At 43.7% G+C, this 25,556-nt stretch overlaps 1 long non-coding RNA gene across 4 annotated transcripts in view; it reads left to right on the forward strand.

Annotated features, from left to right (window-relative positions):
• Positions 1 to 9,876: 9,876 nt before the first annotated feature.
• LOC123328110 overlaps positions 9,877 to 25,556 on the forward strand; it is a 91,771-nt gene continuing 76,091 nt past the window's right edge. For 2 of the 4 annotated variants that reach the window (XR_006639729.1, XR_006639727.1), the window contains exons 1-2: positions 9,877 to 10,071; positions 10,339 to 10,419. This is a non-coding gene — a long non-coding RNA (uncharacterized LOC123328110). Of the gene's footprint in view, positions 10,085 to 10,338; positions 10,420 to 16,515; positions 17,926 to 25,556 lie in introns of those variants that run through there. The other 2 variants (XR_006542929.2, XR_006542890.2) reach the window with 2 other exon arrangements.

The raw sequence follows: 25,556 nt of genomic DNA on the forward strand, positions 1-25,556 counted from the left end.
AGTTTGTCATAGCTTTTCTTCGAAAGGGCAAGTGTCTTTTAATTTCATGGCTGCAGTCACTGTCCATAGTGATTTTGAAGTTCAAGAGAATAAAATCTGTTACTATTTCCACTTTTTATCCCTCTATTTGCCATGAAGTGAAGGGACTGGATTCCATGATCTTAGTATTTTGAATGTTGAGTTTTAAGCCAGCTTTTTCACTCTTCTCTTTCACGCTCATCAAGAGGCTCTTTGGCTCTTCCTCACTTTATGCCATTAGAGTGATATTATCTGCATATCTGAGGTTGTTGATATTTCTCCCAGCGATCTTGATTCCAGCTTTTGATTCATCCAACCTGGAATTTCACAGAATGTATTCATATAAATTAAATAAGCAGAGTGACAATATAAAGCCTTGACATACTCCTTTCCCAATTTTGAACCAGTCCATCGCTTCATGTCCAGCTCTAACTGTGGTTTCTTGACTTGCATACAGGTTTCTCAGGAGACAGGTAAGGTGGTCTGGTTAAGAATTTTCCACAGTTTGTTGTGATCCACACAGTCAAAGGCTTTGGCATAGTCACTGAAACAGAAGTAGATGTTTTTGTGAAATTAAACCCCTTGCTTTCTCCATGATCCAATGACTGTTGGTAAATTTGATCCCTGGTTCCTCTGCCTTTTCTAAATTCAGCTTATACATCTGAAAGTTCTCAGTTCACAGACTGCTGAAGCCTAGCTTGAAGGATTTTAAGCATAACCTTCCTAGCCTGTGAGATGGGTGCAGTAGTATGGTAGTTTGAACATTTTTTTACATTGGTCTTCTTTGGGATTGGAATGAATACTGACCTTTTCCAATCCAGTGACCACTGCTGAGTTTTCCAAATTTGCTGACCTACTGAGTGTAGAACTTTAACAGCATCATCTTTTAAGATTTGAAAACTCAGCTAGAATTCCATCCCCTCTACTTGCTTGTTCATGGCAATGCTTCCTAAGGCTCCCTTGACTTCATACTCAAGGATGTCTGGCTCTAGGTGAGTGACCACACCATCATGGTTATCCCAGTCACTAAGAACTTTCTTTTATAGTTCCTCTGTATAGTCTTCCCACCTCCTCTTAATCTCTTCTGCTTCTGTTAGGTCCTTTCTGTTTCTGTCCTTCAGTGTGTTCATCCTTGCGTGAAGTGTTCCCCTTATAGCTCCACTTTCATCAAAAGATCTCCAGTCTTTCCCATTCTATTATTTTCCTCTATTTCTTTTCATTTTTCATTGAAGAAGGCCTTCTTTTCTCTCCTTGCTATTTTCTAGAACTCTGCATTAAGTTAGGTATGTCTTTCCCTTTCTCCCTTGCTTTTTGCTTCTCTTCTTTCCTCAGCTGTGCAAAGACCCCTCAGACAACCACTTTGCCTTCTTGCATTTCTTTTTCTTCGGGATTGTTTTGATCTCTGCCTCCTGTATAATGTTACTATCCTCCATCCGTAGTTCTTCAGGCACTCTCCATCAGATCTAATCCCTTGGATCTATTCATCACTTCTTCTGTATAATCATAAGGAATTTGATTTAGGGCATACTGAATGGGCTAGTGGTTTTCCCTGCTTTCTTTAATTTAAACCTGAATGTTGTAATAAGGAGCTCATGATCTGAACTGCAATTGGCTCCAGGTCTTGTTTTTGCTGACTATATAGAGCTTCTCTGCCCTCAACTGCAAAGAACATAATCAATCTGATTTCAGTATTGACCATCTGGTGACAGCCATGTATAGAGTCCTCTCTTGTGTTGTTGGAAGACGGTGTTTGCTATGACCAGTGAGTTCTCTTAACAAAACTCTGCTAGCCTTTTCCCTGCTTCATTTTGTACTCTAAAGCCAAACTTGCCTGTTATTCCAGGTATCTCTTGACCTCCTATTTTTGCATTCTAGTCCCCCTTGATGGGCTTCCCTGAAACTCACTTGGTAAAGAATTGCCTGCCATGCAGGAGACTCCAGTTCAATTCCTGGGTCAGGAAGATCCACAGGAGAAGGGATAGGCTACCCACTCTAGTATTCCTGGTCTTCCCTTGTGGCTCAGCTGTTAAAGAATCTGCCTGCAATGCAGGAGACCTGGGTTCGATCCCTGGGTCAGGAAGATCCCCTGGAGAAGGGAAAGGCTACCCACTCCAATATTCTGGCCTGAAGAATTCCATGGATGGTAGTCCATGGGGTCACAAAAAGTTGGACAAAACTGAGTGACTTTCACTAGTCCCCTGTGATGTAAAGGGCATCTCGTTTTTGGTGCTAGTTCTAGAAGGTCTTGTAGATCTTCATAGAACTATTCGAGTTCACCTTCTTTGGCATTAGTGGTTGGGGCATAGGCTTGGATTACTGTGATGTTGAATGGTTTGCCTTGGAAATGAACTAACATCAGTCTGTCATTTTTGAGATGGCACCCAAGTACTGCATTTCTTACTCTTTTGTTGACTATGAGGGCTACTCCATTCTTCAAAGGGATTTTTGCCCACAGTAATAGATATAATGGCCATCTGAGTTAAATTTCCCAGTCCTGTACATTTTCGTTCATGATTCCTAAGATGCTGATGTTTACTCTCACCGTCTCCTTCTTGACCATGTCCAGTTTACCTGGTTCGTTGACCTAACATTCCAGGTTCCTATGCAGTATGTTCTTTACATCACCGCTAGACACATCCACAAGTGAGCATCATTTCTGCTTTGGTCCAGCCTCTTCATTCTCTCTAGAGCTGTTTCTCTGCTCCTCCCCAGTAGCATATTGGACAACTTTCAACCTGGGGGCCTTATCCTCTGGGTCATGTCTTTTTATCTTTTCATACTATTTATAGGGTTTTCGTGGCAAGAATTCTGGAGTGGGCTGTTATCTCATCCTCCAGTAGACCAAGTTTTGTGTCAGACCTCTCCACTTGGCCCATCTATCTTGGTTGGCCATGTGAGGCATGGCTCATAGCTTCACTGAATTACCCAAGACCTTTCACCACTACAAGGCTGTGATCCATGAAGGGGAAGATGAACTTTAAGTGCCATTTGATTGTATTCAGATGATAGCAAATACTCATGGGAGTTGTCAGCACATTATGTGATTAATAACTTTGGTTCCAATTGGTTTGGGATGTCAGAGACTCTCTCCTTTTGACTTGTGCACAGATATGATGGAACATTTGTATCACATCACACTTGACCCTATAGTGTCCTGCTGGGCCCTGGGAAGCTTATGTTTCTATGCTTCACTCTTAACCCTAGAGGATTCATTATCTCACTTTGATATACTCAATTGGTAGAAGAGATGTGAACTGGCCAAAAAGAAGTAGAAAGTCAGAGAAGGAATTGTATGTTTCAGAGTTACCCACACAGATATGCCTAAGACCAGGCAGGTATCACAGTAAGCAACATGCTTGTGCAAGGCTCTGGAACAATCTGCAGGCTGTGTTCGACTGTGGGTAACTAGTTGCCATTGGGGACATGGGTGCAGTGTTGCCTGACCATCCATGCAACCAGGAGGCCATTGCTCAGCTTCTGAACGTTGGGAGTTAATCTGAACTGCAAACAAACACTTGTCTGTGGGCCATGTGAACCTAGGTTTAAGAATAAAAAATCTGAAATCAGTTCCTAAGCTACACAGTCAAATTCTATAAAATGGAACCTTAGGACATTGCTATTTTTATAGCTCAAGGAGTGGTCAAATATCAGCAGTTTCCTACAGTTCAACCTAATAGTTTGCAATTTCAAACTATTGAGAATGATAGTCTGCATTGTCAGAACTGATGTGCAAGTTACGTGAAACAGAATAACACAAAGTGAGATTTAAGCTACTGTGGGTGGCAACAGCACTGGAAAAGGTCAGTTTTCATCCCAATCCCAAAGAAAAGCAATGCCAAAGAATGCTCAAACTACCACACAATTGCACTCATCTCACACGCTAGTAAAGTAATGCTCAAAATTCTCCAAGCCAGGCTTCAACAGTATGTGAATCGTGGACTTCCAGATGTTCAAACTTGATTTAGAAAAGGCAGAGGAACCAGAGATCAAATTGCCAACATCTGTTGGATCATTGAAAAAGCAAAAGAGTTCCAGAAAAATATATACTTATGCCTTATTGACTATGTCAAAGCCTTTAATTGTGTGGATCACAACAAACTCTGGAAAATTCTTAAAGAGATGAAATACCAGACCATCTGGCCTGCCTCTTGAGAAATCTGTTTGCAGATCAGGAAGCAACAGTAAGAACTTGACATGGAGCAACATACTGGTTACAAATAGGAAAAGGAGTACATCAAGGCTGTATATTGTCACCCTGCTTATTTAACTTATATGCAGAGTACATCATGAGAAATGCTGGGCTGGAAGAAGCACAAGCTGGAATCAAGATTGCCAGGAGAAATATCAATAACCTCAGATATGCAGATGACACCACCCTTATGGCAGAAAGTGAAGAGGAACCAAAAAGCCTCTTGATGAGAGTGAAAGAGGAGAGTGAAAAAGTTGGCTTAAAGCTCAACTTTAAGTTGGTCCCATCACTTCATGGGAAATAGATGGGGAAACAGTGGAAACAGTGTCAGACTTTATTTTTTGGGCTCCAAAATCACTGCAGATGGTGATTGTAGCCATGAAATTAAAAGACGCTTACTCCTTGGAAGGAAAGTTATGACCAACCTAGATAGCATATTCTAAAGCAGAGACATTACTTTGCCAACAAAGGTCCGTCTAGTCAAGGCTATGGTTTTTCCTGTGGTCATGTATGGATGTGAGAGTTGGACTGTGAAGAAAGCGGAGCGCCGAAGAATTGATGCTTTTGAACTGTGGTGTTGGAGAAGACTCTTGAGAGTCCCTTGGACTGCAAGGAGATCCAACCAGTCCATCCTAAAGGAGATCAGTCCTGGGTGTTCTTTGGAAGGAATGATGCTAAAGCTGAAACTCCAGTACTTTGGCCACCTCATGTGAAGAGTTGACTCATTGGAGAAGACTCTGATGCTGGGAGGGATTGGGGGCAGGAGGAGAAGGGGACGACAGAGGATGAGATGGCTGGATGGCATCACCGACTCGATGGATGTGAGTCTGAGTGAACTCCAGGAGTTGGTGATGGACAGGGAGGCCTGGCCTGCTGCGATTCATGGGGTTGCAAAGAGTTGGACATGACTGAGTGACTGAACTGAACTGAATGGCAGAAAGTGAAGAGGAACTAAAGAGCCTCTTGATGAAAGTGAAAGAGGAGAGTGAAAAAGTTGGTTTAAAGCTCAGCGTTCAGAAAACTAAGATCATGGCATCTGGTCCTATCACTTCATGGCAAATCGATGGGGAGTCAGTGGAAACCATGATAGACTTTATTTTCTTGGGCTCAAAAATCACTGAGGATGGTAACTGCAGCCATGAAATTAAAAGACACTTGCTCCTTGGAAGAAAAGTTATGACCAACCTAGACATCATATTAAAAAGCAGAGACATTACTTTGCCAACAAAGGTCAATTTAGTCAAAGTTATGGTGTTTCCAATAGTCATGTATGGATGTGAGAGCTAGCCTATAAAGAAAGCTGAGTGCTGTAGAATTGATGCTTTTGAATTGTGGTGTTGGAGAAGACTCTTGAGAGTCCCTTGGACTGCTAGGAGATCCAGCCAGTCCATCCTAAAGGAAATCAGTCCTGAATATTCATTGGAAGGACTGATGTTGAAGCTGAAACTCCAATCCTTTGGCCAGCTGATGGGAAGAACTGACTCACTGGAAAAGACCTTGATGCTGAGGAAGATTGAAGGCAGGAGGAGATGGGGATGACAGAAGATGAGATGGTTGGATGGCATCACCAACTCAATGGACATGAGTTTGAGTAAACTCCAGGAGTTGGTGATGGACAGGGAGGCCTGACATGCTGCAGTCCATGGGATCTCAAAGAGTCAGACACGACTGAGCAACTGAACTGAACTGATCCCCACTGCCTACTCCATGATAAATTTCTTTAAATCGGTGGGCTTTCTGAGATACCTGGACTTCTGCATAGCAAAGAGGAACTGCAGGGCCTCTTGATTGAAGGTGAAAGAGGAGAGTTAAAAAGCTGGCTTAAAACTCAACGTTCAAAACACTAAGATCATGGCATCTGGTCACATCACTTCATGACAAATAGATGGAGGAAAATTGAAACAGTGGCAGATTTTATTTTCTTGGGCTTCAAAATTACTGTGGACAGTGACCTCAGCCATGAAATTAAAAGACACTTGCTCCTTGGAAGAAAACATATGACAAACCTAGATAGTGTAGTGAAAAGCAGAGACATCACTTTGCCAACAAAGGTTCGTATAATCAAAGCTATGGTTTTTTTCCAGTAGTCATGTATGGATGTGAGATTTGGACCATAACGAAGGCTGAACGCCGAAGAATTGATGCTTTTGAACTGTGGTGTTGGAGAAGACTCTTGAGAGTCCCTTGGACTACCAGGAGATCCAACCACTGAATCCTAAAGGAAATCATTCCTGAATATTCATTGGAAGGACTGATACTGAAGCTGAAGCTCCAATACTTTGGCCACCTGATGCAGAGAGTCAATTCATTGGAAAAGATCCTGATGCTGGGAAAGATTGAGGGCAGGAGGAAAAGAGCAGCAAAGAATAAGATGGTTGGATGGCATCATCAACTCAATGGACATGAGTCTGAGCACACTCCAGGATATAGTGAAGGACAGGGACGCCTGGTGTGCTGCAGTCCATGGGGTTGCAAAGAGTCGGACACAGCTTAATGACTGAACAACAATGTGAGCAGGTCCAAATACAGTACTGTATGAGTTTGCTCAGGAGACTGTAACAAATGCCAGACTGTGTGGCTTAAACAACAGAAGTCTCCTCACAGTCTGAGAGGTTAGAAGTCCAGTATCAAGGTAATGGCTGGTGTGGTGTCTCCTGAGGCCACCGACCTTAGCCTGTAGACAGCTGCCTTCTTGCTGTGTGTTCACACGGCTTTTCCTTTTTTATGTGCTTGTCCCTGGTGTCCTTTTACGTATCCAAATGTCCTCTTATAAGAGCACCAGTCAGATTGGATTAGGCACACAAATATGAGTTTTTACAAAAAGCTGTATATCATCTCTTTAATGGTCCATTTCCTAATACAGTCACATCCTGAGGTCCTGGGACTGGGACTTCCATTTGGGGCTGAAGGGAGCTCAGTTCAGCCCATGACAAGTAGTGAGCTCAAAAATTTTTAACAACCATCTCTCTCTGGAGAAAAATCCTTAATTGTATCATCTGCCCAATTTCTATGTTGTAAATATTCCTATCATGTCTGACTTCAGGTTACAAACACGACGTTATTGAACATAGACTTGGGCCAATATGGATAACACGTCATTCCATGGCTGTGCCACCATCTGTATCCAGTAGACATGGATAACCTCCAAACTATAAATGATTAGTGAAAATAACAGTGAATAAGGTAAAAAAAATAGGATGAGATGGAATTTTAGTCTTTTATTATCTTTGCTGGTAATATTTCCTGTGTATGTTTATGTAATTTAGTTTTTACCAATGGCTGTGTGTGTTTAACAATTCAGCAAATTGCTGAAAATTTAACAGTGGGTCTCAAGAGTCAGTATCAACCACCTCCAGCACACCACTGAGCCATGTAGCACTTAAGCAGAATTCTGTCCCTAGGAATGGGAGAGTAAGACAGCTTACGCTGAAATTATAAAGGGAGCGTCTACTGGACGTGATGACTTGCAGAGTATGGGTGAAAATAAGCAGGAAAAATTCAAAATGAACAAATAGAAAAGTTTGGAAGAAGTTTGAAGGGAGAGCTAGGTTAGGTGGTGTTGAATTAGTGAGGAATATGGAAGAGCCAGCTGGAGGGGGTGGGGAAACAGGGTCCAGGGACCTCGGTTCCTTTCCTAACCCCACCCAAACGAGCCTGTTAACATGGGGATTCTCCGAGGCTCAGTTTTCACCTCTCTAAAATACATCTCCCTCCGGATGACTTCTCAGGGGACTCTCAACTCTAAAATTGGGAATTTTATCCCTTACTATATAATTGTCAAGTCCCTTCAATGTCTGAGTTGCTGTAAGGCAATCAAAAGAACAGCCCCAAGCTCAAGTGTGTATCTATCTCTTAACATGTAATACAATCACCCCAGAAGATACCTTTCCTGGAAAGAAAGAACATACTTCTATTGTTGATAATAATTAGCAAGTTTTTTTTAACAGAAAGATGTTTTTCAAATATCTCTTATATTTCTTTACAACCCTCAGAGGCAATTACAAGTAACCCATTTAAAAGTGCATCTGGCTTAGAAGAGCAGTTATGTGAACTATATCAGAGACGCAGGCAGCCTCAGAGGGGTTTTACTTTCAGTTCAGCAGTTAAACCTCAATATATACTTTATGTTTTGACTACATCACAGTAGGGCGCCTCGTTGCTGTACTCTTGAAAAGGTTGTTTTAAAGCAAAATGAAGGTTTTGTGCACTTAAGACCGTCTCTGAAAAAAAACAGAGATCTTCATCAGCTCATGGATTTTTCAAACTCTCCTGCATATATGCCTCCATAACCATTTCAGACCTGTCTTGTAACTAACCGCATGTTGACTAGAAATAAAGATAATCAACTTACAATATGTTAGTCACCTCACCTCCTTCATTTTGTGATGGGATTCTTACCCCAGTGCTTCTCAAAGTGTCATCCCTGGACCAGCAACGTCAGCATCCCCTGACCCTGGTTGGAAATTCAGATTCCTGGGTCTTTCTTCAGGCCTGGTGAATGAGGGTCTATGAGAAGGAGGAGCCGCTTTGGGGTTGTGATAAGCCTTCTGAGAGACTCTGATACAGGCTCAGTGATGGCGTGCTCTATTATCGGTCACTGTAGGGAGTCAGATTTTCTCCTTTTTCCATCACATTTTTCATCTCTTTAGGTGGCAAAAGGTTATCTCTTTTCTTTTTTTAATTGGAGGATAATTACTTTACAATATTACATTGGATTCTGCCACAGCCTGAATCAGCCACAGGTACCACATGTCCCCTCCCTCCTGAAGCCCCTTCCCGTCCCCCTCCCCACCCCCTAGGCGGTCACAGAGCCCTGGGTTGTAGGCTGGTGATGCTGGAAGTGAGGCCCCTGAACTCACGGTATCACTGTCACTTGAGAACTTGCTAGGAATGCCAGTCCCTGGATCTCACTCAGACCTGTTTTATTAAGAACTTGAGGTATGGGAATCAGCAACAAGGACCATTATTGCCAAAGTGTAATTTAAAATACTGTGCTTGGCTTGTTGCACTGAGATTGGGAAAGGAAACCATTATCCTGGTAAAACATCAGTTTGGGAGACAGAGTGGATTTAGAAGAGAAAGGAGGAGCAGTGAGGAGGAATGATTCTGTGGGCAGGTGTGTTAGAATGCCACTGGGGGAGAGGGAAACTGGGTTAAGAGGACAGCCATTCACATGGGAGGGCTGACCTCTCCCCTCACTGGCCCATCTTTAGCTCTCCCAGCTCTAGCCCCTGCCTGGCGCTGGTACGGGCACCCAGACCTGTTCTCACCAGCATCCCAGGGATGAGGTTACTTCTCATCCCCTGAAGTACAGAAAGGCACATCCTTGGCCAGGTTTTCTGGTAAAATCCGAGCTGCCACTGAGGGTCATCTCCCTTCGACTTCACTTTGTGTGTGTGCTCAGTCGAGTCTGCCTCTGTGACCCCATGGATGGTAGCCCACCAGGTTCCTCTGTCCATGGGATTTTCCAGGCAAGAATACTGGAGTGTGTTGCCATTTCCTTCTCCAGGGGATCTTCCCAACTCAGGGATCGAACCCTTGTCTCTTGTTTCTTCTGCATTGGCAGGTGGGTTCTTTACCAGCTGAGCCACCAGGGAAGCCCATCAACTTCACCCTAGGACCCTTTTAATCAGGTGGAGCTGGTTTGGGCACTGTCAGATTCTGTTCTTGTAAAGAGGGCGTTTTACGGAGAGCAGCACAGCTTGGCGAAGGCCTGCACAGACAGTGCTGGTCTGTCCTCCAGGACTTTTCCATCTAATATCCCTCTGATCCTCATAAAACCATAGGTTGGTGCTGTGGAACCCAAAAGGCAAAGGACTTTGTGTTTCTTTTTCTTAGAAAGCAGGAGCCTCTGGCAAAAAAAGGTAAACTCCAACGGTAAGAAATAAATTAAATGAATTGGTCTTTGAGTTTAGCCCAACTCTGATTTGCATAACTGCTTCAAAACTAGGGACCTGGGGATAAACTCCAAGCGGAAAGTATTTCCAGGTTCCATTTATGGATAAATGGCCCACGGGAGCCTTTTCTTTGGTCTTTGTTGATGAGCCTTCTTAGCTTTTAAAAATATATGGCCGGTGGGGAGTTTCCTTTTCTCTGTGTGATTCTGACCCATTTCTCAACCACTTCCCCAGACCCTGCAGCACGGTTCAGCACCCCAGGACACTTTGTGTGCTAAAGATAATCCTCAGAGAGCGCTGAGTCCATAAAGCAGAGTAAGTCCCACATGGCACTGCTGTCTGCTCTTCATCTCAGGAATGGGCAATAAGGTCCTGCTACTATTTCATCCAAATGGGAAAAGGAAATCAACATGGAATAGAGTAGAAGGCTGAAATCCTTTAGCGGCATTTAGCTACCATAGAACACTAGATTCAAAAAATCACACCAGAGTGAAAATATCTGCTTGATGATGTATGATGCATGGCTTCTGAATTTGGGGACACGTAGAATACGGTGTCAGGCAAGACAAATCACAGCCTTCAGTTATAGTGTAGCTAGAAAGCCCTTTATTCCTTTGAGAGACAGATATCTCCTGCCATCAAATTGAGCTTTCGGTGCTAAGAATGGAGTCACGCAGGGTGATCAAGTAGATTGTATCGCTGGTCAATACCTTTTCTATTATTATGTTACTGGGAAATAATTATTATCTTCTGCTGGAGCCTGTGTGAGATTGAGAAAGATCAGGGAGAGGAAAAATATTGCATTGTCCAACTTGTACTTTATATTCAGCCCCTACACACATTAAAGCTAGTGATGTTAGCTGAAGATTACTTTGTATTATTCTCTAAATCATCACCCTAGAGTAATTTCTTCTGCCTTTTTCTGTGACCATTAAGCTAGCTTGAGGATGTGATTCTGAAATTTATAATCAAATAAAGAGGACTGGATATATCAATATTTAATTCCATATTTTCCCATAGATTTGGCTTTGGTTAAAAACTTGCTATCTGGGGCCTTTGGGTCACAATAATGTCAAAGGTGTTTAACCAGTTTTTGAGGGAAGGAAACAGTCTCAAAGTTTAATTTAGTGAATGTAACTCATGTTATCGTATGCCTCCTCTGAGCAGTATTAAAACAAATACATGAAGGCCTAGGAAAGTTCAGCTTTCTGCAGTTCAAGTGTCTAAGGGAACATTTGGGGTTTATTTCTGTACTTTTGAGGAAGTCCTATAGCTTCCTGGAAACGCTGTGGAGAAATCAGGCCCAGCTAAAGAGCTGGTGTTCACCGTGTCGTGTTCTAGAGCACTCCTGAGTTTATCAGATGTCTGTCCCTAAAATCCTATTTTAGATACACAAATATTTGTTGGGTTAACTTAAAAACAAACAAAAATACACTCTCTCCCCCTTCAACAGTCACCAATAGCAGAAAATCAGTCTCTGGGTAGTCTCACCTCGAGATTAGTTATTCTGGACTTTTTCCAGTCTGCTCCGATAACAGGAAGAGAAAACCGTTGTTCTGAGATGCTACTGAGGGTTTCTGGATTCTGTGCTTTGAGTTGGACATGATGCTGCTTTTTGTGCAGGTCTGTGCTGTGCGTTATAGGGTGTTTACCGGCAATCCTGACCTCAGGAGGTGCCGGTCACGCCAGGTGGGGACACGTAAAATGTGCCCAGCTGTTGCCGGATGTCCCCTGGCGGCTAGAGTTGCTTTCCCGCCCCCACCCCTGGGTTGAGAGGCACTGGGCATGCCCAGGTCTGCCCTCCAAGTGCAGCTGCCAGGGTAAAGAGACGCGTGGGCAAGCCCAGAGCTGGGTTCCTGGTCTTCTTCCTAGCTCGGAGGCATGTCCTAGGTTCCCAAGGGAAGAGAGACGGTTGTTTTAATGAAAACATGTGACGATGCTCCCTCCCCTCCCGCTGCCCAGAATACGGACGTTTTGCTGACATCTGGAACCCTGGGGTGGGGAGAAGGTCGGGAGGAGATAGGAGAGCAGAGAGAACCTGTGAAAGTTAAAAGTGTGAGTCGCTCAGTCGTGTCTGACTCTTTGTGACCCCATCAACTGTAGCCCGCCAGGCTCCTCTGTCTATGGGATTCTCCAGGCAAGAGTACTGGAGTGGGTTGCCATTGCCTTCTCCGCAAGAGAAGGTAGTGGAAACTAAATAGGTTCATTGCTGTCTGTTCCCTTTTGACCCCCAGCTTTCTCTTAACTGAGGGACCCTCTTCCATCTGCCCTTACTATGTAGCACACACTTGGGGTCCAGCCCCGGAAGGCAACTGCCCCCGGGCAGACTTGTTTCCCTCAGCCATACCTGAGAACTTCCAACTTTTCATCTTACCCCAAATGAAGTAAGAACAACTGAAAAGGGCATTTGTAAATAATTCCATGTCTTTATATACATGTACCAAGCTCTCACTCCAGTTTTAGGGGATTAATACCAGGGCTCAGGCACTAAAACCAAGAAAACTAAGGCTGCCATAAATAATATCAGGAAAAATGCAGTAAGAGAATTAATAAACTTTACTTTTCTTAACATTCTATTGTTATAGCTGATAATTTATTATTCCTGGGAGATTTTGTCCTGATTAAAGCCATTAGAAGGATTTTTTTTTTTTTTTTTTTTGCCCTAAACATCCGTACCCATCTATCTACTAACCCTGTAATCAAGGCAGAGTACCAATTAAAACAAAATCATTTTCTTTCCCAAGAAACTATTAATAGGGCTAGAATTCACTAATTGTTTTTTTTTTTTCCTGTTACCAACATTAGCCAGCATTGGCAACAGTAGCCTCCACTGAAACTGCATTGTAAAAGACGTCTGCAATCAGTGAGCTCACTGTTTATGCTCATTAACCCAAAGTCTGCATATTAGAGCCTGCCTGTCCACACCTTCCACTTACCTGAGGCAAGAGTGGGAAAACAAAGACAGTAAAAGCTAATGTCCCTGTGGGCTAGGATAATTAGCTGCAATCCTTTTTCCCCCCTTGAAGCCAGTTCTAGTCATCAGTTGAAGTGCTACATAAATGCTAAGGCTCCCTTATTGCTTTATAAAGTTAATCCATCCCAGGGTGAGTCTGGTTTATTGATTGATTATGTGGCAGTGAAGGGAAGCAGAGGTGAGAGCTCCAGGCACTACTGCGCGTTCATTAGAGCCATGTTGTCTTTAAACAACATTGAGATGCTGTCATTCCCCAATCAGATGGGCAGAGGTAGAAAAGCTTGATCAATATCGCACGGGTCAGGATGTATGGGAAACAGGCACTTTTATACACTCTTGGTGGAAGTATAAATTGTTAAGAGATCAGTGGAGGGTGTTTCAGCAGGAGCCAGGCAGGTGCGGTTCCCCGGGCAGGGATTGCAACCGAATCCTCCCTTTGTTCTAGCAACTCAGCTTCTGTGAATTCATCCTACACATCTCTCACAAAATTTAACAAAGATAAAAGGGCAAAGTTACGTTGTGGTTAACGATGCAATTATCAGTCATAGGAGAATACATTACGTCATGCAGTGAATACAGCTAGATGTGTGCATCTGTCCCCTCCTTTTCAGATTTCCTTCCCATTTAGGTCACCACAGAGCGCTGAGCAGTTCTCTATGCTACATGGTAGGTCCTCATTAGTTACCCGTTTTATACTTGGTAGTGGGTATACGTCAGTCCCAATCCGTTTATGCATTCTTCTGTTGATGGACATTTAGGTTGCTTACATGTCCTGACTATTGTAAATATTGCTACAGTGAACAGTGGGATGCACATATCTTTTGGAAATTATGGTTTTCTCTGGGTATATGCCCCAGAGTAGGATTGCTGTAAATGTAAGGCTAGATGCTATAAAACTCTTAGAGGAAAACATAGGCAGAACGTTCTTTGACATGAATCATAGCAAACATTACTCTAGAACCCCCACCTCTTAGAGTAATGAAAAGAAAAACAAAAATAACCTAATGGGACCTAATTACACTTAAAAGCTTGTGCACAGCAAAGGAATCAGATCTTACTCAGCTGCATGAGGAGCTGGGAAGTCAACGTCTGAAAGGGAGAATCAGAGAAATCACCAATTAGTAAATCTGAGACCCAGGCCCCCCCAACCCCCAAGATGGGGCTGCAAAGCGGGTGGAGGGTGCTGGAGGAGCTGAGGAAGGCCGTGTCTATGCAGCTACCCCTTGTGGATACACTGCCAGGCACCGACCAGGAGCCTGAGGATGTTGCTGGATGGCCAGATCAGTGGTCAGCGAGAGCTGGATGTGAATAGGAGGATGAACAAATTAGAATAAACAAAGGCAGTGAGAAACTGAAGACCAGGCTTCCAGGTCTCAGGCAGACCACTCTTGACCCGCTGTAACATGAGCCCATTCAGATAAGGGGGTTCTGGGGAGCAAACCTCAGCTCAGAAGTGGCCTCAATGCAAAGTTCCACAGCCGCTGTTAGCTTAAGCATTCTATCTCATATCGCTGAAAATTTATGTACATGGAGGTCTCTCCCAGCCCTCATCTCATAAGAAAGTGAAAAGTAGACGATTTAAATGCTGGTAAAATCTAGGTCTCCTGATGATGGACTGTGAAAATTTTCAAGTTGTTCTGAGGCTGTGAGATGCAGTCACCTCAGCAGAATGAGCGTTGCCCTGAGGGTGTTTCTGAGCCTCTGCTCCCTTGCTTACCATGGGGGCTAAAAGTGGACGCTGGCGTGTATCTCACATCTCTTAGGTGTATGTCAGGAGGACCAGAGCATTGTGGTGTGTAGCATTTCACATAGTAGCTGTGAAATAAATGCTTGAGAGGGTGTGGCTAGAAAGTACGCACCGTGGTTTCTCTAGGCAGAGCAAGTTGGGCGCACGTGTGTGTTTGCTATCACAGAAGTAGATGCCCAAAGAGCAAACCTTCACCCAAATGGTTTTTAGTGGCAGAACCAAGGTATTCCAGGTCCACTCTGACACAGCGTGGGCAATCTTCTACCCTGAGTACACAGGCCTTCCCCTTTCCTCCTTCTCTTTTTACCGAGTCAAACATCAATAATAAAAGCAAAAACAAGATTATGGGTGTCGTTTTAGACTTACAGAGTGATTTTAAACATTGTTAGTCAGTTAACAGCATTTGAGAATTGAAGCTTTTGGGACTTCCGTGGCGGTCCAGTGATTACGACTCTGGGCTTCCATTGCAAGACACACAGGTTTGGTCCCTGGTTGGAGAACTAACTTCCTGCCTGTCACACACCATGCGTGCATGCATGCTAAGCCAGTTAAGTCATGTCCGATTCTTTGCGACCCCATGGACTGTAGCCCGCCAGGCCCCTCTATCTCTGTCTGTGGGATTCTCCAGGCCACTGGAGTGGGTTGGCATGCCCTCTTCCAGGGGATCTTCCCAACCCAGGGATCAAACCCAGGTGTCCTGCATTGGAGGCGGATTCTTTACCACTAGCACCCTCTGGGAAGCCCATGCCACACAATGCACCCCCCCCCAAAAAGAAAGGCAAAAAATAAGCTTTTGCATAAGTATCTCAATCTCCAGTGTCCCTTAGAAATTCTTAAAACCTGGAAAACCTGATCTGACACTCCTACCTGCCATCTGTGGCCAGAGCTCAGGGGACACTGACCCTTTTGGACAAAGGGCTCTCCTATGGCCACGGCCCCCACTGCTCTGATTGTCTCCACATGAAGGCTGCTCCCCTTTGCCATGTGTCACTCACACATGACATGATATGTCTTGTAAGTCAAGAAATATTGATGGGTGGCAATGATGAAGCTGCTACAGTTGAATTAATAACTCTTAGGTGCCAGGCACTGTGCTAACTGGTTCAACACCTAATTTTTTTTTTCATGCAATCTTTTCAGCCATACAAGGTAGCTATTATTTCCACCTTATGAATGAAAAACTGAGATTAAGGGAGTTAAGGACCTTCCCTGAATTAAGTGAAAGGAAGTGATGTGCCATCCTCTGGGTACCAGAAACAGAATCCAACTTGAGAGCCGAGGTTCATAAACAGAGTCAGCAGGAAAGAGCCAGATTGTAGAAAGTTTAATTTCAGCTTTGTAGGGCCTATGGTCTCTGTTGCAACAACTCAGCTCTGCCCTGAGTGTGAAAGTAGCCAGACGATAGGTAAATAAAGTAATGGGTACAGCATGCTGTAATAGAACGTGTTCACAGAGACAGGCAGTGGCTGTGGCAGCCGAGGTGGTCGTCCTTCAGGAACTTCCCAGAGGGCAGTGCATGCTGTCGCATGGCCCTTCACCCGGCCCACCGCAGCTGCAACCGCGGGGAGCTGCACGAGCTCGTGGGGTTCCACCCAGGCGCTGTGGCAGGCTGGGTGAAAACTGGCTAGCATTCACTTGGAATTCTGTATTATTTCTGGTTCCAAATTTGAGCTGCTTCTGGCTCCTTTAGTTTTTCAAGCACTGCAGATGCCAGCCATGGGAACAGAAGAATGGAGAGAACTCCAGAGGCCTGGCATGGAAGGGCAACAGCACCCTGGCAGGCCTGGGGGAGACAGACGTCCCGTCCCCCCAACCCCGAGGAGGGAACTGAGGTCCGGAGACCTCCCGGAGGAAGCCATGCCACTCCTTGGTCCATGGGCAGAATTTGAAGCACCAAGTCTGGGGGCCTAAAGCCCAAGCTGTTTCCATCGACTGTGTAAGTGTCTGGAGTTTCTATTCGGAATTCACTTGTTCCAAGCACAGTAAGTCCCCTGAACATGAGCCTTAAGTTGCGAACTTTCAAAGATGTGAACATGCATTCCGTCACCATCAGGCACAAATGAAATTGCAGTGGGCCCCCTGCCTCCTGTTGCTGATGCCCCTTCGGCTCTGCCATCTCCCGCCTCCCCTGTCTCCTCTTGCCCGTTCACCCAGTGCCAGCCCCTGGATGCCAGCTGCTTTGCTGTACTACTGTACTTTGCAAGGTACTGTACTCTAAGATGAAAAATGTTCATTTTTGTGTTTGTTTCTTATGTATGACTTATGCAAAAAGTATTGTAAACTTAATACAGTACAGTATTATACAGCCGATTATGTTAGTTGGGTACCTAAGCTAACTTGGTTGGATTTAAGAACAAACTGAACTCATGAAACAGAACTTGTTTGTATGTATGGGATGCACTGTGTATCCCTGAAAAGAAATTACTAGACTCGTAGTTTTCTTTTCCTTTAAGTATGCATTCCCTCACCATTATTTATTTGGGCTTACTGTGCACGGGACACTGAGGTTGTAGTGCTTACCAAGGTAGAAAGCCTGGAACTGCATTTCATGTGAGGAGAGACAGGGATCGTGTCTAAGTGACAGCCCCTCAGACAGTGGCCTGGACCTCAGGCACTACGCTCACGCTGGTGCCTGTGTGTGTTACCCACAACGTGAACTGCCTTTGTGTGGAGGCTGTTGTGAGAATGTTGGGATTATGAGGGTGTCAGAAAGGCATCAGTACAGGCCACGCAGCCAGCCGACTCCCGAGTGTGCCTATTTGTGTTCAGGGTGGGGTGAGGGGGGTCTGGCCAGATTCCTCGGGTTTCTTGGCATCTCATCCAAGAGCTACATTTTTCTGTTTTATAAGACCGAGTATTGTCTTCAGACCGGTGGGACTTTCAAGGTCATATATGAGAAGTGTCAGGTACACTCCGTGAAGACGGGGATTTACAGAAGTTTGTGCGTGTCATGGCTTTGTTCCCCCCACCCCCCCTTTCGAAATTACTGCCGGCTCTATAAGAGTCAAGAACTCAAACTTGCATGAACTCTGCAACACCTCTCCAAATTCAACAAAACTGACATTTATAGCTTTGTTGAAGCGGAGACATGGCATTTGGCTTCAGATTGTTTGGACTGTAGAGTGTCAGTATAAATAGCTTTGATTGACTTTTGTATCATGCACATCTGGAAGCAATTTATGGCATTCCAGCTAGATTAAGGCGCGTTTTAAAGGAATTTCACCAGCTCTTTTTTTTTTTCCTGTTGGCCATGGTGAATAAAGTTTCAAAGAGGGTTTAGCTGTTGTTCTTAATGTAGACTGTGGTGAAGTCAAATTCAGGGCAAATGCTGGGTGGGGGGAGAAGGGAAGAGGGACGTTTGTTTTGCCAAAAGAGCTAAACTCAGAACTGACTTTTCCTCAATTGTTTTGCTCACACGAAATGAGAGAGAAAATGTCAGACACCAGGAAGCTGCTATCAATACACAGAAACCGTGAAGTAAGTCATTTTTAAAGAGAGGATTGGACTGACCTGGGAGAGGTGCAAAGAGCTATGTATGTGTCGCTTGGCTCAACAACCAGAGGGCCTGAGACAAAACATGAACACTGACTTTAATTTATGGGATTTGTATTTTGATGTTCATTTCGCAAATACTTCCAGTGCACTTGCTGTGGGCTAGCTGATAGCATGAGCGTGGCCAGAGGTGGAGACTGACTCACTACCTTCATACAGCGTATAATCGAGTGGAGTAGAAAAGCATTGCATAGCAAATTCCCCACATGCCACTTAATTACCGTTTACTTGCTGTGGTGACTAAATTACAATGGAGAAGCAAGTATGGGTGTCCTGAGTGCCTGTGGACCGAAGGGAGCGGGGAGGAGCAGCTAAGGCATGCTGGGGAGATGTGAAACGTGACACAAGGCAGCTAAGGCAAAGTCCAGGGGGAGATGAGGAGGAGCCTCCAGGGTGGGGATGGAGGGGTTTTCATCGCAAGGCCCTGGAGCTGGGAAGTAACAAGCCAGTCAGGTAGGCATTGTCCCATTTAGACATGGGAAAAACCAGGCTCAGATTGGGTATAAAACTCTCTAGTTTCACTCAGCTACTAACTGTATAATCCGCTTTAAGAGCTGTTGAATCCTGTAGCACTGATAGTCTGCGTGGTTAAAGGCAAGTCACTGGGCCCCAGTTTCCCCATTTTTGTAATGAGGGAATTTGATACATGTTCTGTATCAAATGGAGTTGTGTATAATGTATACACCACGGTAGGCAATGAAGCAATGGACATACAGCTGTTCACTACGTGCAAAGATGAAGATTCGCTGATGGACAAGCTGGGAGGAAGAGCAAAAATCCTTGGGGTAGTGAGAATGTACCTTCCAGTTTCTCCAACTTGGATAAGAAAATGAAATATCCATTATTAAATGAGACACGCACTGGGAGCGACCAGCCCTGGGCATTGTTAGAGCCGTAATATATAGGTCGTTGTGGCCCTCCTTTTTCTTCTTGTTGCTGAAGGAAAGTGATGAAGTGGTGCCAAGAAAGTGGCAAATTGCCTTAAAAATCACATAAAAGTGCAATTTAGTGCACACAGTTCTGCTGAAGAAAACCACCTTTGTTTCATTATTAGCTTCCCAGGGATTTCTTTCCTTGCTTGGCATTTAAGTGTGGAAACTTGTCCTTTTATTCTTAACATAATGAGACAGTTCCTATGTTTTAAGAACAATAGAAAAAAGCATGAAGAGTGATCGATACATTACTTGAGATTTATTAACTACCGACTGGAGCCATATTGCCAGCCTCTGGGTACGATTTGGAAAGACAGGGAGGCATAAACCTCTGTTGTTTTACGTAAAAATAGAAAAAAAAAATCTAATCTCTGAGACCATAGGATGAAAAATGTTCTATTAGAGACTTGCTTCGCCTTTTTTCCCTGATTTCAGGTTTGCGATTTGACCTGTAAGACAAAGAGCAGCTACTTTGCCTGCCAGGTTCAGAACTAATAGGAAGGTAAACTCTGAAGTTATCTGCTGACATCATTTGGGGCCGTAATTCCTAGTTTCTGTTTCACTTCTCTTTCCTCTTGTCTGTAGAGGCTGGACAGCGATACATCACAGGGAAGCTCATGCGCTCACCTGTCAGATTGCATGCTCTCTGCACTCGGTGGAAAGGGTGCAACGCGAGACAGAGCTGGGAGGCAGGGTGGAGGGAGACCCGGGACTGTGGAGTCCTGTTGCAGTACCAATGGCTGGAGACGAGACCAAACCTCAGTGGCACATGGGCTGTGAGTTCAGTAAGACAGTGGTGGGGAAGCCAGCGAAGCCTTTTGATGCTGTTGGTGAAAAATATTTTGTCCCGTGTAAGCCTGTCCAGAGGGAGTTTGCAGTCCAAATGACATTCAGGGCAATTCATTGCTTCGCATGGACAATGAACCCAATACATACCTGTTGAATTTATTTAATAAAAGAGGTTAGAGAATGAGGTGGTGGGCAGTGGGATTATTGCTATTTAAAAACAAACAAAAGCTACTGGGGATATTTAAATCTGAGATTCAGGTGTTATCAATTGTCTCTATTTTATGTATTATTTTAATTCAGCAAATATATAAGTGCCTCCAATGTGGAAAGAATTATTTCAGGCGATGAGGATAGTCATAAAGAGACAAATATGATTTTGGAGCTTATATTTTAGGTGGACATGGACATTAAATAACTGTGGATGATACTGTTACAAAGTTTTTATATACTGAATGCTATTGAAAGCTAGGAGACCATTGAGGGGTTAAAACTGAGATCAAAGGATAAGCTGACTGTTTGACTTCTGTCCTTATGGTTAATCTGGAGGCAGAACTTTGGGCCATAGGTGACTTTAGCTTCTCAAGTCTTGTTCCTATCGGGAGTCCCTCAGTCTGAAACAAAGTGTCACAAAAGTGTCACGTATGGACATAAGGATGTCTTTGGAGAATCCCAGAAATGGAGAAGCTTCACAGACTTCTTGCAGAAAAGGAGAAGTGGCCACAGGGCAGCTCAGTTATACATCACTTTTAGCGGATGGAAGTCAACCTTGCAGATTTTGATAGAAGGCAAAAGAGAGACAGCTGCTCGCAGAACCTTTTTACTTGGCTCAGAAAGGAGAAAGATGTTAACTGGAGAAAGTTCACTTGATGGTGACTTCCCTTGATGTCCTGAAAGTGAGCCCTGCTGGCCAGCCCAGGGGCATTTATGGAAATGTGGGCTGCAGGTAGTTTTATTTTCTGGTCTGAAATGTTGCGGAAGCAGGGAAAAGCATTCTGTCAAAGGAGACAAAATGGAAGTACCAAAGAAGTGAAACTCTGGGAAAGCAAACAATTCCGTTTGAATGTTCTGTGGGATGCAGTTGAGACATCTTCAGTTCTCTGCGTGACTTTTTAAATATTGTCACCATTCCTTCAACAGATTTTCCCCAGGTTTGGGTTCAGATGAAGCCAGTATCAGTGCCGTGTGGTTCACCGCAGGATGGAATCAATTACTCTGGTTTCTTTTACATGATGAGCTGAATCCATCATTGACATGTTAGAATTTGCAACCAAATTTATAAGACCCTTTGATGTTACACAGCTTTTTTCCTGGTTGTTGTCTCACTTGATAGTTCCGTTATTCCTGGGAGGTAAATGGGCTGAGGGTCTCCGGCCTTCCTAATGCACTGTGAGCCTGGACTGGGTTCAGAGATAACTCAAGACTGAAATGTTAGTTCCCCTGTTCAGGTCCTGTTGTGTTACCAGCATCCAGAGCAGTGCTTGGCGTAGGGAATGAACTCAAATGTGGTGAATTCATTTAATAAAAGGAGTTAGAGGATGAGGTGGGGCAATGGGATTATTAAATAGTGTATATTTCTATCCGAGAATTAAAGACAAAAAACTACCTGGGGATATTTAAATCTGAGATTGAGATCTGGCTGTTGCTAATCTCGAAGGCCTGAGAAATGCCATTTGTTGTTGCTGGGTTGCTATTTAGTTGCTAAGTCGCGTCTGATTCTTTTGTGACCCCATGGACTGTAGCCCACCAGGCTCCTCTGTCTATGGGATTTTCCAGGCAAGAATACTGGAGTGGGTTGCCATTCCCTGCTGCAGGGGATCTTCCTGGGGATTGGACCTGCATTTCCTGCACTGGCAGGCAGATTCTTTACCGCTGAGCCACCAGGGAAGCCAGTCCAAAACTACCCACCCATAAAATAAAATGTCTCAGCTCTAACATTCTATGCTGGATTAATTTTTCTACTGAAAGCTTTTCTCCACAAGGTTTTTCCAAAATTGACATTTAGCATTTAAATATTTAAATCCTTTTATATCATCCTTAAAAGTGTGTATTAACACAGAGAAAGGTCCGTGGGTCTGGCTGTCAAACACATATTCTGTTCTCCACTCCCCTGCTCAGCTCAGATACCCTGCCCTATATCCTTAAAGAGGGAAAAAAGAAGCAGAACGTGATTGAGAGAGAGGACACAGGGCAAATAAAAGCTCTCAACCTTGTCCTACAAAATGCAGAAGATCAAGACATATGGTCTTACATATCGCCCTCCAGCTGAGAATTTTTTTTGTTATTGAAGCATAGTTAATTTACAACATTGAGTTAATTTCTTCTGTACAGCAAAGTAAAAAGAATGTGTGTGTGTGTGTATACATATATTCTTCTTTTTAATATTATTTTCTATTATGGTTTGCTGCAGAATATTGAAAATAGTTCTATGCTATACAGCAGGACCCTGTTGCTTATCCATCCTGTATGTTAGTAGTTTGCGTCTGCTAAGCCCAAACTCCCAATCCTTCCTTCCCCCACCGGCCACTGACAACTGAAGGTCTGTTCTCCGTATTTGTGAGACTGTTTTAGTTTCATAGATCAGTTCATTTGTGTCATATTTTAGATTCGACATGTAAGTGATATCATGTGATATTTGTCTTTTTCTGGCTGATTTACTCCACTTAGTATGATAATCTCTAGATGCTTCATTTTTTTGATGGCTGAATAATATTCTATTGTGTGTGCGTGTGTGTGTGTTATATACCGCACCTGCTTTATCCATTCATTGACTCATTTCGGTTGTCTCCATGTCTTAGCTATTGTAAATTGTGCTGTTATGAACATAAGGGTGCATGTATCTTTTCAAACTATAGTTTTCTCCAGATCCATGCCCAAGAGTGGGATTGCTGTATCATATGGTAGTTCCATTTTTAGTTTTTGCAGAATTTCCGTGCTATTTTCCATAGTGTCTGCACACACTTACATTCCCACCAACAGTGTACAGCTAAGAGTTATTTAAATCTCTGCCACTCTCAACTCTGAACCCCTCTTTTAGATTATGGGGCTCTTAAGAACAGTGATTGCACCTTATATATCGTTAGTCAGTATAAAAGAACTCCCAATCAGTATAAAAGAATAGGTGAATATCAGTTAAATTAATAAATGTATAAATAGCTGAGGATGGTGTTGGAACTGCCAATAAGGAATGGAGTACCGTAGAGGAAATAATGAACCCTCCAGGAAACAAAGGAGACGAGACACTGGGAGGCCTGGACTGTCTGAATTCGTGGTGCTGGTAAAGCCTGAAATTTACACAGCAGCTGCCTCCAAAGGTAAGGTGTCTAAAGTCTGTGAGGCCACTTCCCCCATCCCCAAGGTGTGATGACCTCAGGAATGGAAGAGACTATGGTAAAGTGGATGACACGGCTCCGTTTTGGAGGGAGGCTGAACGCTGCTGTGTTCCTGCTGAGTGATGCTAATATGGGAACGTTTCCAGACCTTACCATTTTTCAAAAAGCAGAAAGTCAGATATGTAGCTGTTTAGGCACAATCTGAATTTTAAGCTTTGGCAGTGGTTTCTGATATTTTAAAAGCATTGCATGGCTAAAGAAACCCTCCCATGCCCAACCTGTTTACTAACAGATCTGCGGATTAGAGAGAGATGATACTATGATATTTAGTGAAGGCATTAGGGATTTAGATGAAATTCTGAAACTGTGTTCAGATCAAAATTAAGTAGTTCCTGTCCACTCTAGACTGGAACCAGCGTTCTGACACTCGGGAGTTTCTGACCCCGCCATCCTTTGCTTTGCCGGGTGCCTCAGTGTCTGTCTGCCCTGGACTCTCCCCTCTGCCAGTTGCTCTGAGCCCGCCCTTGTATCATCTGAAGCTGCTCTCGGTGCTCAGACTAGAGAAATGACTTTAGGTTGACATGCAGATTTCTGATTGGCTGAGACAGCTTGGTAGGGAGGTGTCACTGTAGAGAACTCTGGTTTGTGCCCCTTGGCGGCCACCGAGTGCTCCCTGCCCGGATTATCACACTGCGGTGGGCTGTCTTTACTGTCCCGTTCCCCCACCAGATGTGAGCCCCACGGTTACGTCCGGCTCCTTCTCTGGCATGCCGCTGCCCCCTGACGCCACTTTCTCAGCTCTGACATCATGTTTTGTGGCTATCTATAGACACAACTTCAGATGTCCTCATTGAATACCATCCACACAGATGGAGATGTTGAAAACATAAGAGCAATTTTGTGAATCAGATGTGTCTTCCTACTGTAATGAGGTGAGGGTAGAGTGGTCCTGGTCACCCTAAGCTTCCCGGTCTCTTTCTAAGACCCAGACACCAGACGTTTTCTTTGTCCTCTTTTTATGACCTTAACTCACTAAAACCATGTTTTGACTAATACTTGTTCTAACATTATCCGGCTCCATTTCTTTCTTTAATGTTGAATTCACAAGCTGTATTTCTATGGCATCGTTATTTAGCAGTCACATAAGACGTGTATCTGCTCATTCATAACGGGCTCATTTATACATGGACCACATAAAATTTGCATTCTCCCACCAGCGACTCATTTATTATCGGTAATAAATACACCCAGCAGCAGGCCAAGCACACTTCAGAGGCTTGTAACTTGAGAATGGTCAGAGTAGATGTAAAATGCAATGAGTTGTTTTTTTCAAATTACTAGGAAAAAAAAAAAAACTTCCATCAGAACTTGGAAGTGGAAAGGAAGAAAGAGAGGAGGGAGAGAAAGAAGACAGGAAGGAAGGAAGGAGGGAGAAACAGAGAAGCAAAGGGAGAAAGGAGGAAAAACAAGAAACTTTCTAGTGATGTATTAATAGATTCAGAAGGAATGCCTTTGCCCAGAAAGAAAGTTTATTCTTACCATGAAGTTCCGAGAGAGGGAAGGAAAAGTAGGCACTGCTGATCTTTCCTTTTCTAAAAAAAAAAAAAGAAAAAAAAACTACTTATAATTGCATCAATATGATTTCTCTCTGCATAACATATTAGACTTTATAACTAAGGCAGCCTTGAATGTTTTTATGACCATTCAGCCTGCTCCATAAGATGCAAAGAGGTTCGCCCACAGGTCAGAAAAGTATAGGAAACCTCAAGACTGTGGCAAAAGGTTAGACATATGCAATAAAAGGCAATCATTTTGTGAATATTGGTGAGAATTAATAGTGCTTTCTTTTGTGGCTCGCTGAGGAAACGTGTTCTTGATGCTGTTCAGAAGTACTTCTTGGTGGTTTTAATAGAAACCATGTGTGTGTGTCAGGACTTGGAGCAAAATTCGTCCCAACCAGGGCCCGAGGCTCTGCAGACCTCTCAGGCTTTCCCACATCTTTTAAAAAATTTTCTGTCCAGTGAAGTCCTCTAAAGTAAATGAAAATGAATCAACAAAAAGTAAAGGAGTTCAGGGAAGAATTTTAAGCAGCAAAGCTCTTTCAGTTAACTTTTAATGGGCCCTTCCTT

The sequence above is a fragment of the Bubalus bubalis genome, chromosome 1, assembly GCF_019923935.1.
Source record: "Bubalus bubalis isolate 160015118507 breed Murrah chromosome 1, NDDB_SH_1, whole genome shotgun sequence".
NCBI lineage: Eukaryota > Metazoa > Chordata > Mammalia > Artiodactyla > Bovidae > Bubalus > Bubalus bubalis.